Source organism: Phyllostomus hastatus, unplaced genomic scaffold, assembly GCF_019186645.2.
Source record: "Phyllostomus hastatus isolate PE091 unplaced genomic scaffold, TTU_PhHast_1.1 phas_scaffold_182, whole genome shotgun sequence".
NCBI classification, from domain to species: Eukaryota; Metazoa; Chordata; class Mammalia; order Chiroptera; family Phyllostomidae; genus Phyllostomus; species Phyllostomus hastatus.
This window is the reverse complement of record NW_025334013.1, coordinates 17,803,109-17,815,232: the sequence shown is the minus strand read 5'-3', so window position 1 is coordinate 17,815,232 and position 12,124 is coordinate 17,803,109.

Sequence of the window (12,124 nt, the reverse complement as noted above, 5' to 3'; positions counted from 1 at the left end):
CTGGAGGGACTGGTTAGGGTTAGAAGAGGTGGTGCTAATTACAGAGGCCGACCCCGGCACAGCCCAGTTCCCCTGGCCTCTGGAGGACCTCCACCTTAAAATGTATCAAACACAAAGAATCCACCTGTAGAGTCTCTGGAAAAGCCTTCAATTCATTGAATTACTCTCGGCAACTCCCAGTCTAACCTCAATCCCTACTGCGGCAGGCAGTTGTCCCCCTCTGCTCTCTTGGGCCTCAGGTCTTTTGTTCCGTCCCTGCTACCCCTTTCTAGAAACTTTGTAACAAGACAGTCTCCAAGCTCTTTCCTCACTTCTTTCTCCCGCCACTCCTTCTCTGACTCCTCTTTCTTCTCCCACCCCCTGGAACGTGGGTGTTACCCTAGTTTCTGTTTTTATCCCTCATCTTTCCAGACATACTCTCCCTCCCTGATCTCATCCATTTTGTGGCCTTCAACTCTCCATTTGCCCTCGCAAATGGTTGCATCCACCAGGTCCTCAGCACCTGTAAGCGGAATTCATCTTCTGTCCCCTTCCCACAGATCCTCTTCCTTCACAGTTTTTCTTCAGAGCTCCACTTTTTTTGTTTCAATTTTAAAGTCATAGTTGACTTGGGGTAGAGAATCATGGCTGGTTTGTGGGTGGACTCAATGACCTTCAAGGTCCCCCTCTGAGTCTAGGCTTATAATTAAAAAGATGAACCTATGACTTGGTCTCCTGCCTCCAACAGAAGGAAATTAATCTCACCCTCTGCTGAGCTCCCAAGGTACTTGAGCTGGGTCTCCTTTATAACACCCACCGCTATCTACCTGGTAGTGTCATTTTTTTGTGTATATGTCTTATCTCACGCTTTTGATTTATGAGCTCCTTGAAGGCAGGGTCCACACCTTGATATGCTTGTCTTCTGCCATATGCCACCTAGCACAATGTTGTGGTCTTCAAGCCTTTCTTCCAGTACTTCCCTCTGCAATCCTCTGCCCATTGAAATTCTACCAAGCATTCAATGCCTTTATTTGTATTTGTGGCCTGAATGAAGGCTTCAAAATGACACTTCCTACAGAAAACATTGCTTCTTCAGCTCAGCTGAAAGTCCTCTCACCTACTCCTCAACATATTGTTTCTGCCTCTTTATACTACAGGTCTTCAAGTTGGTGCACACTTGTTATGTCTACATCCCCTACTGCTTCCCTCGTAACAAACAATGGAATATGTTATTGACCACTTTTTTTTATCTTTATTGCATTTTTCCAATTACCATTTAGTCCCTTTATACCCTTCTCCCCCCAGCAATCGCCACACTGTTGTGCATGTCCATGAATCCTTTTTGCTTTTTGCTCAATCCCTCCATGCCCTAACCCCTCTCCCCCTACTAGGTGTCAAAGGGAAGAAACTTGAGCTTGGTTAGAAGGGTAGCCCTGGCTGGGTAGCTCAGTTGGTTAGAGCATCATCCCAATACATCAAGATTGCAGGTTCAATTCCAGGTCAGGGAACATACAAGAATCAACCCTTGAATGCATAAATAAGTGGAACAAGTAATTGATGTTTCTCTCTCTTTCCCCCATCCCATTTCTCTAAAATCAGTTTTTAATAAAAAGTAAAACTTTGTATCAGGGTCATATAATATCTTCTTTTGATTGCAACAGGCTGTGTCAGAGCTCCTTTAAAGCAGGGATTGTGTCTGGTTGTCTCTGTACTCCCCACTATCATGTAGTGATTCCTCAGCGAATACAGTATTTTTGAGTGAATGAATACGAATACTCTCCTCTGTAGAATAACCCATTAGATTCTAAAGGGTTAGATTCTAAAGTTTAGAATCTTCAAGGAAGTGACTAAATCATTTCCAAGGCTTTACTTACAAAGTTAGTGGTTTTGTGAAAAGGAAAAGCAATACTGACATTCTAAATTGGATAAGCTTTTGTGACCCAGTCTCCAAGAAAGTAGAGCTCAAAAGAGGCACAGATACTGCATTTGCTGATCTCTACCAATAGTTCAGGGTACATCTGTTATTCATGTAATTCTCACCCCAACCTCGTGAAGTAGGCATCATGCCCCTACTTGACATATGAGGAAACGGAGGCTCAAGAGGTGTCTTGGCCATGGTCAGACAGCTTAGTAATATGCTGAGTAAAGATTCAAACTCAGGCAGCAATAACTCTAAAACAGAAACTCCACTGCACTACTGATGAGAGAAAGCGCTGAATATGTAAGAAGCAGGCTGACACAAGGAACTAATGTGTAAAGCAGAATTCCAATATATTTATCGGGAGTGAGAAACACAACTGTCAATTGCTTATAATTGATGGGCCAGAACATGCCTTTTTATTAGGAGAATCTCCATGAAGAGCCAAGTTATCATCCAAAGGTGGTTAGGGTAGCTAGAATCTGAGCAGAATGAACCAATAAAAAGGCAAATCATTGAACTGGCTCCATGCAGAGCAAACCTGCTGGTCAGTGCTCCGGATTCTTCCTTTTCCCTTTCATTCAGTAAATATTTATTGACCATCTAGCACGTACCTGGACTCTGGAAATCCAGCCAGTAAAGTTTCCAGCCCAGTGGGTCGCGATGCAGTGACACTGGCTGAGTTTACTCCTCCCCTCTCCTATGCCTAGTATTTTTGGCTCAGTAAAGATCTCCACCTTCTGTTGCCATACTCTCTTGCATCAGCCATGCTGAGGCTACTGATTGGTCAAAGCCTTTATTATCCCTCAATCACATTCCTGTTTCAAAGATACATCTAGATTGGATTTGAAATGTTTTTAATTTCCTCAGTTTCAGACCCTCTCTCAGATTTTAACCCTAATGGAGGTCTCATCTGTTTTGTGTTTATTCTTTCTGAATCAATTTTCTAATTGCAAATTACGGGATCACCTTGCTATAATGACTTTGTCTCTGACTGTACCTGGGGCTGTGATTTATCACCCAGATGTAATTTTCTGAGCTCTTCTTATTTTTCTCACCACACTCTCCCCCTACCATCTCAGGGTACCACTCTTGCCTTGGGGGAGCTCTCAGGAAAGAAGCCCAACTCCAACAGGTTTAATAAAGCCAAAGCAGACTCACCCTCTGTGGCTCATTCACACATCCTTCCACTCAATCACTCATTAAGCAGGCATTGTGCTAGGTGCTGAGGAAAGTCCTCCAGAGCTGACAGGTGCTGAGCTGTGGAGCTACACAATTAAAATTGAAATTGCCCCCTGGAATTGTGCATCAGGGAGCAGAACAACCACAGACTCTCAGAAAGAGAGCCAGCTATCTCTTAAGAGCATTGCCCAGGAGTCCTAGTTTTTAGCTATGTTTTTAGCTGAGAGATTTTTTTTTCAGCCCTTAGAATCTGTTTTCTCATCTGTAAAACAAAGGATTAGGAAATTAGCTCTAACCCTCTAGAGCCACTGTGGAGAGGATGATGTTGGGTAATAAATATAATTCGGTTTCATCAATTGTATATGAGGACAGAAATCAGGTTTCAAAAAGCTCACCCCTCTTAAAAAAATAAATCAAATACAAAAACTGACCAGCTTAGTGCTTTTGAACAATTCACTAAGAATCCCTATTTGGCTTTGTTGCTGAGTGTGCCCTCAGCGCCCCCTACAGGCAGGACCATGCTACAGTTCAGAACAGACTGGGAACAAGCATGGATTTAGGGCCGCCGCAAACCGTTTTGAGTTTATAGGATTTTCAGGTCCCATGTCGCTGACTGAAGGTCTTGAAAAGAGGCCAGGCAACAGCTAAGTAAAGATCGTGTGGTTGCTGTTGCTGAAGATTCTCCTGCTGCCAACATGGGCCAGACTCCCCCCAAACTCTCAGCATGAATGCACTTCCCACTGTTTTGGCTTACTACTGCCTTTTAAGGGCAGGAAGCCTGAGATCCAGAGAGTTGGTCACAGAACGGAGACTAGAACCCTGGGGTCCAGACCCTCAGTCCAGGGCCACTTGTATCAAAAGAGGCTGCTCCAGGAGTTACACATTTCCAGGAAGAACAACTGTCTTTGTTCTGGTGTTTTCCTCTCTATTTCTCCTCTCCACTTCTAGGGGCCCTACACCGCGATGTCAAACACCCTGAGGCTGTCCCTGGAGCAAAGCACCTGACCCTTGCTACCATCCTGACCTATCTGTTCCTACCTTTAAGATTTCCCTATCCCTCCCCTCAAAAAAGTTGTACTTGGGATAGGATATCAAAGTGTAAGGTTCCAGTTTTAAGCTTTTCTAGCTGTGTGAACCTGGTCAAGTCACAAGTCCATTCTGAACATCTGAACATGTTCCCTGCTGTGTAAAATGGGGCAATAAAGTTTACCTCCACTGGGGCTGTTGTGAGGATGAGAGAACAAGGCTTGATGCCGATTAAGTGCTCAAAAGCCTGTAATTATAATTTATAGTGTTACTGTTGTTAAAGTACCTAACAGTGCAGGAAGAGGTGGAGGTGTACAAGAAAGGTGGTTGCATCCATTAATTTAAAAGCTTGAAGACGGAGCCTAACATTCAGCTGAAACTGAATACGTAAACGGATGTTGTACTCTTCATTTTTTGACCCAAAGTCTCCCCGTACCTTCGCAGTGCTAATGTCTCTTTTGAGGCGAAGCTACATCACTTATTTTTTTGCTCAGCAACAGGCTCCTCTTACGTAAACCGCCGTGGCCAGTGAGTAGGAAGATGGGCGGGGTTATCTGGCAGCCAATGGCAGCCCGTAGCGGAGAGAAGGCGTGACACGGGTTTCCAGGCTGGTTAGAAAAGCTAACCCCCCGGGCGGCTGTCGGGGTGGGGAGTGTCTCCAAACCAGGCTCTGAGTGGTGCGGACCTCCGTGGCACACTCCTTCTTTCTCCAGGCCCCGCCTTCGTGGGGGGGGGGGCGGCGGGACTAACCGATCTGCTTTTCATTTCTTTTTTTCCTCCCTTTCCTGTTCTTTTTAATGAACCTTTGAGTATAGCTTAGTTTTTCCTTTCCAAATTTTAAGTGACATGTATTATTTCAGAAAATTTGGGATATACTGTATATAAAAGTATAAATGTGTAAAAGAAATGCCCTGAAATGATATTTTTCCCCCTTGGTTTTCTAATGTGTCTCAGACTTTCAGACTTAAGTCGTTCTGTTGTGAAAGCATAAAACAGAACGACCAAAATGCCCATCAAAAGGGACTGGTTAAAGTCATAAGCAGATTGGTCCTCAAGGTGAAACATCATGAAGCAGAGAAAAAGGAGGTAGCTATACATGCTCTACATGAAATGGTGTGCAGGATTTAATGTTGGGTTAAAACAAAAAACAATTTGCACAATGATATGAATGATCTCAAAAATATACGAGTATATGTACATGACTATACGGAGGCAACAAAAGTCTGGAATTACAGGCAGTTTGCAGCAAATTGTTAGCATCAGGTTATCTCTGGGATGGAGGGGGATAGAGAAATTATAAGACTATGTTTCTTTAGCATTTGTGTTTTTTAAATGCTAAACTGTATTATGCTGTACCTTTAAAAAAAGGTCCTTTTAAAGAGAAAGGGGGATAACAAAAATTCAAAATCCTAATCCCATGACCAAGAGAGAAACAATGATAACATGTTTTTCTTTCTTTGTACATGTATATTTATTTATTATGTGTTATATATTACTATTATATATTTATTCTTTCTTGAGTTTATTTTATTTATGGCATATAAATAATATATAGTTGTGTAGCTTTTTCAACTTACTACATTTCATGGTAGTTTTCATAATATTAAATATTCCTTAAATATAATATTTAGTGGTCACAAAATGTTCATTTGGTATAATTTGCTTATTAATCTTTATTGCTGGAAATGTAGGGTTTTCCTCCAAATTTTTCATTATAATGTATCAAGATGAGATAAAACTCTTACAGAAAGAATACTGCATTATATCTTTGATTATTTTCTTAAGTTAAATTTCTAGATACAAATTTATGAATTGAGGACTATCAACAAATGTATTTAAAACTCCTGATGCTAATTGTAAAAACTTTTTAAAAGTTTGTTTTTGTGAACATTATCAAAGCTAGGCTTAGCTTCAGCTACCATAATAGAATACCATAGACTGGGCAGCCTAAACAACAGAAATTTATTTTGTCACAGTTATGGAGGCTGGGAAGTCAGAGATCAGGAAGCCAGCATGGTCAGGTTCTGGTGAGAGCTCTCTTCCTGGCTTGAAGGTGGCTGCCTTCTGGCTGTGCCCTCACATGGCAGAGAGCTGGCAAACAAGTTCTCTGGAGTCTTTCTTATAAGGATACTAAGCCCGTGATGAGGGCCCCACTTTCATGTCCTCATCTCAACCTAATTAGCTCCCAAATACCTTATCTCCAATACCTTGACATTGGGAGTTAAGGATTCAACACACAAATTTTGGGGGACATAATTCAATTCACAGCAATGCCTAAGGTGGGCCTGGTGCTGTGCTTGGGTGCGATACAGGCTGAATACCACCTCAAATCTGGCTGCCAGGATCAAACAGGTGAGAAAAGTAGAAGCAAATATAAGTAGCTCAGATTAGCAGAGATACCTGAAAATAGTCTGACCAAGTCACTAGTGGCCATAATACTCTTCTTGGCTTCCATTGTCCAGGTTGTTTGGTCACCCAATGGCTCACGATTGGTCTGCTGATATATACCATTCAGTCCTCAGTGTTTAACAAAAAAATTTGAATATATTGCTAACATTTTAAAATTAGGAGATTTCACATAAAATTCCCAATTTATGAATTTTCTTAGGAAAAAAGGAAGATGTATTAACACTGGCCGTGCATTCCTGGGGTCATTGGTAGGACTAAGTAGCTGGGCTTCTCTTTTCCAGTTCTTAGTTCCCATAACAATAACAGACCACTTGACTCATTTACCTCACCTGCCTGGCTTCTGTAGGCACCTGAGTTCGAAAGCCCCGGATGGGGTCGAGATCCTTTGACATGGTATTCAAAGCCCCAGGATCATCCTGTGCCTTCCCTTGCACCTCTACTTTCTTCTACTCTGATCAAACACACCCTTGCTCAAGATCAAAGTATAAGGCAGCGTCAGAATGGAGATTAGAGAGTTTCTCATCTCACTATCCAGGTGTTTAACTATATCATTTAGTTCTTCACTCATTAACTTGAGGTGTTTATTTTTCTTGATAAGACTAGGCCAAAGTCAGCCAATTTGAGTAAAACCAAATGGAACATCCAGAGGTGGGAATTTTGCTACCATGTGCAGTCTCGTATATGGCTCTTATCGGCTTCTCACTCTCCTTGCTCAGTGTGCACCAGCTTTATGGCCACTTTGCTGTTCTTTGACTGTGTTAAACCACTTGTCTCAGGGCCTTTACTTTTACTGTTAGACTTACGTTTGGAATATTCTGTATCTTCGTAGCTCGTATTATTCTATTCTTTAGGCCTCTCCCTATCAGCTCACTCTATAAAGTGACCACCTTTTCAGATTACTTTACATAAAATAGTTCACTGCCAGCCATTTTATGTCCCTTTACCCAGTCTTATTTTTTCTTTCACCTAGCTGTTTTTTTGTTTTGTTTTTTTTTGCCTTCCTCACATTATGGAAGCTGTTTGAGGACAAGTCTCTGTTTGTTTTTTTGTTGTATTCCTGGCACCTAGCACAATCCTGACATGTAATTGGCATTCAGTAAGTATATATCAGATGGGCTGCGGCCAATGGTTTGGCTGGCTGGTCAGGGACTTGGAAGGAAGATGTTCAGCAAATTGGTGACAAGAAAATGTCTCTAATGGGAAAGAGGGGGAAGAAAAGAAAAAGTATTTGTATACTGATAGGTATGGCTCAGTTTGTTGGGCGTCGTTCTGCAAAGCAAAAGATTGCCGGTTTGATTCCTGGTCAGGGCACATGCCCAGGGGTTTGTGGGTTCAGTCCCCAGTTGAGGCATGTGGGAGAGGCAAGCGATCAATGTTTCTCTCTCACATCAATGTTTCTCTCTTTCTCCTTCCCTTCCCCTCTCTCTAAAAAGAAATAAAATCTCTTAAAAACAGAAAAGAAAAAGAAAGTGGTTGTGTCCAATGTGAACACTCACCAAAGAGTGAACTCAGCAGGGGAAATGTTAATGATCAAGTGGTCAGGATGACCTGCTAAGTGAACACCAGTCAACCTCTTTTCCCAACCACCCCTGTCATCTCCGATGGTGGTGTTCATGGGCTCGAAAACAAAGTAGCCATAGTGGCAGGAAGGGAGGTTATGCCTTGTCTCAGCAACATGGACTTCCACTCACCAAGGCCAATTTGGCAATGGCTACTGCCGAGTGCCCAATCTGCCAGTGATAAAGACCAACACTGATCTCCTGATATGGCACCATTCCCCAGGATGATCAGCCAACTACCTGGTGGTAGGCTGATTACATTGGACCTCTTCCTTCATGAAAGGGGCAGTATTTGGTTATGGCTAGAATGGGCACCCTGGATACAAATTTGCCTTCCTTGCATGCAATGCTTTTGTCAAAACCATCACTGTGGATTGCAGAATGCATTATATACCATTGTAGTATTCCACACAGCACTGCTTCTGATCAAGGAACTCACTTCACAGCAAATGGAGTGCAGCAATGGGCCCATGGTTATGGAGTTTGCTGGTCTTACCGTGTTCCTCACCATCCCGAAGCAGCTAGCTTGATACAATAATGAAATGGTCTTTTGAAGACTCAATTACAATGCTAGCTGGATGCCTGTACCTTGCAGGGCTGGGGCATGATTCTTCAGAAGGCTGTATATGCTCTGAATCACCATCTAATGTATGGTGCTATTTCTCTCATAGCTAGGATTCACAGGGCCAGGAATCAAGAGGTGGAAATGGGAATGACACCACACACTATTACCCCTAGTGACTCACTAGCAAAATTTTGCTTCCTCTTCCTGTGTACTTATGCTCTGCTGGTCTAGAGATCTTAGTTCCAAAGGGAAGAATGTTTCTATTGGGAAACACAGTAACTCCATTGAAATGGGAGCTAAGACTGATGCCTGACCATTGTCGACTTCTCATGTGTTTGAATCAACAGGCAAAGAAGGGAGTACTGTGCTGGCTTGGGTGATTGATCTCGACTCTCAAACGAATATTGCACCATTACGCCACAATGAAAGTAAGGAAGAATGTGTCTGGAATACAGGAAATCCCTTAGGGTATCTCTTAGTATTTCCATACCTTGTATTAAGGTCAACGTAAAACTACAACTCAATTAGTAATCCATGTAGGACTACTAATGGCCCAAACCCTTTAAGGATGAAGGTTTGGGTCACCCCACCAAGCAAAGAACCATAGCCAGCTGGGATGCTTGAATGCTTCCCTTTGAAAGCAAAGAAAATAGAGAATGGGTAGTGAAAGAAGGTAGTTATAAATACCCGTTACAACCATGTGACCAGTCATAGAAATTAGGACTATAATCGGCATATTTCCTCGTTATTGTTATGAATATGTGTGTGTGTCTGGATATATACAGATACACACATATATTTACAATATATGTAGCAAATATCTTTGTGTAGATATATAGCAAATATCAATATATGTAGCAAATTTCATATATATGTAGTAATATATATAATAACTAATATTATCCTGCAGTTTCTGGACAACACAGAGGCTGGGTCTGCAGACAGATATAATGCCCAGAACATAAAAAAATTCTTAAAACATGCCCTGGCTGGTGTGGCTCAGTGGATTGAGTGCTGGCCTGTGAACCGAAAGGTCGCTGGTTCAATTCCCCGTCAGGGCACGTGCCTGGGTTGCAGGCAAGGTCCCCAGTTGGGGCATATACAAGAAGCAACTGATTGATATTTCCCTCTCTCCCTCCCTTCTCCTCTCTCTAAAATCAATAAGCTTGTCCTCGGATGAGGATAAAGATAAAAACATGAGATGCCACTTCATGGCCACTATGATAGTGAGTGTCATCACCAGCAAGAGCCTGGGATGGAGGCGGATTAGCCCTGGCACAGTCTGAAATATGTGGGTTCTTGACTTTGTGCAGGAAAGATTTCATTGTACGAGTCCAGGTGATTTCGAAAGTACATTATTTAAAGTTGGGGACAGTAAAACAAAGGAAGAGATTAAGATAAAAGACTCAAGATCTCAGCAACAGGAGTGAGTCTAGGCTGTGCTGCCTAAACTCCAGAAAGGAAGTCAGAGGCAGAAGTGAGCCACTCTGCGATGCATGGACTCAGAAAAGGAGGTAGAGGTGACCCATGCTAGGCTTCATGGACTCAGGAAACAAGTTACAGACACAATAGGAGAGCCCTTGGAGACAGGTTCAGGGGTTTAGCCTGGGACAAGCAGCCCCTGCCCACTGCTTCCCTGGTTGTAAGTCTTGTGGGAGCTCTTAAAACTTAGAAAATACACGCCTGAGGAAAGAAGGGCTGGGACATGCTCAAGGTGGAGTGGGCACTGGCATCCTTAGTCTTAAGGGCTTTTATCTGTTTTTGAAGGTGGGAGTTTTAGGGGAGGTCTAAGGCGAAGGTTTCAACAGAATATGCAGCAGTTTTCCAGGTGTGTCCTTTTAAAAAGATGATGTATCGGAGTGAGCGTATAGGGAGGTGAAATCATTCTCTGGTCAGCTTCACTGCTTTACTTTTATCTTGGATTTGTCTGGCTCTAATTTTGTACTTGTTATTGTCATTTATTCCCCTGACTTCATCCATTCTGGGGTTTGGCTGGCACTAATGGCACTAATTGGGTCTCTGTGATTTGTCTCCTTGACTAAGGTGATCTAAGCTACTCACTTTCTGGTTGGTGAGGAGAGGTGTAAATCATTTGCTCCTTAATGGCCTTGGTTAAGGAAGATAAGATCTTCTGGTTTATTAGCAGGCTGTTAATTGCTAAGCTTTGTTTAACTATTTGTCTGTTTCCCTCATTCCACTTGCCAAGGAATTTTTCTAGCTTCTTACTATCCTCACTCTGTATCAAAAAGTCAGGTACAACAAGTATTGGTGAGGATGTAGACAAACTGGAACTCTTATAAATACATTGCTGATGGGAATACAAAATGCTGCAGCTGCCATGAAAAAAAAAAACACCTCTGGCAGTTCATCAATAAGTTAAACATAGAATAAACACATGACTCAGCAATTGCACTCCTAGGCATGTATCCAACAGAACTAAAAACAGATGTCCACACAAATACTTGTACATGAATGTTTTTGGCAGCACTATTCACAACAGACAAAAGGTGGAAACAAGCCAAATGTCTATCAACTAATGAATGGATAACCAAAAGTTGTATATCCATGCAACAGAATATTAGTCTGCCATAAACAAGGAATGAAGTACTAAAACATGCTACGTGGATAAACCTTGAAAACACAGCACTAAATGAAAGAAGCTAGATACAAAAGGGCACATTTTATATGATTCCATTTATATGCAATATTCAGAACAGGCAAGTCTGTAGAGACAGACAGCAGAATAGTAGTTGGGTGAAGAGAGGAATGGAGAGCCACTATTTAATCGTTATGGAATTTGAAGGATGATCAAAATATCTCAGCCTGCTAGGGGTGATGTTTGCACAAGACTTAAATTTTTTTATTATTGATTTTAGAGAGGAGAGCAAGCGAGAGAAACATCAATTTGTTGTGCTACTTACTTATGCATTCACTGGTTGCTTCTTGTATGTGCCCTGACTGAGGAGCGAACCTGCAACCTTGGCGTATCAGACGACACTCTAACTGAGCTGCCTGGCCAGGGCCTTGCACATTTCGATATACTAAATACCACCGAATTTTATGCTTTGAATGGTTAACGATTAATTTTATCTCAATTAAAAAAGAGTGATGAACAAGGAGACATCTATGGAATCTGCTAATTGTGAGGCTGTGCCAGGTGGCACCAAGTGAAGCAGTGGTATGTTTCTCCATGCTTCATTCTTCCTTTGCCACTCCCAAGGTTTTTTTATTCCTTTCCAGTGCTTGAAGTTAAAGATTACTTGAGTACAAGTGGTTTAGGCGTTTCCTGCTCTACCTAAGGACTATACCTTGAAAGAAGAGGAAAGGGAGGGAGGGCGGTTGGAAAGAAAGGAAGGACAGTGATTAAGCTCACTAATGGCCAACCCAGCCCTTGGAAGAGTGGTAGGACTTCCAACCACATTACCTCCTCCTTCCCTATCATTCCCTTCCATGCTCCAGATGCACAGGCTGATCTATTGTTAATCC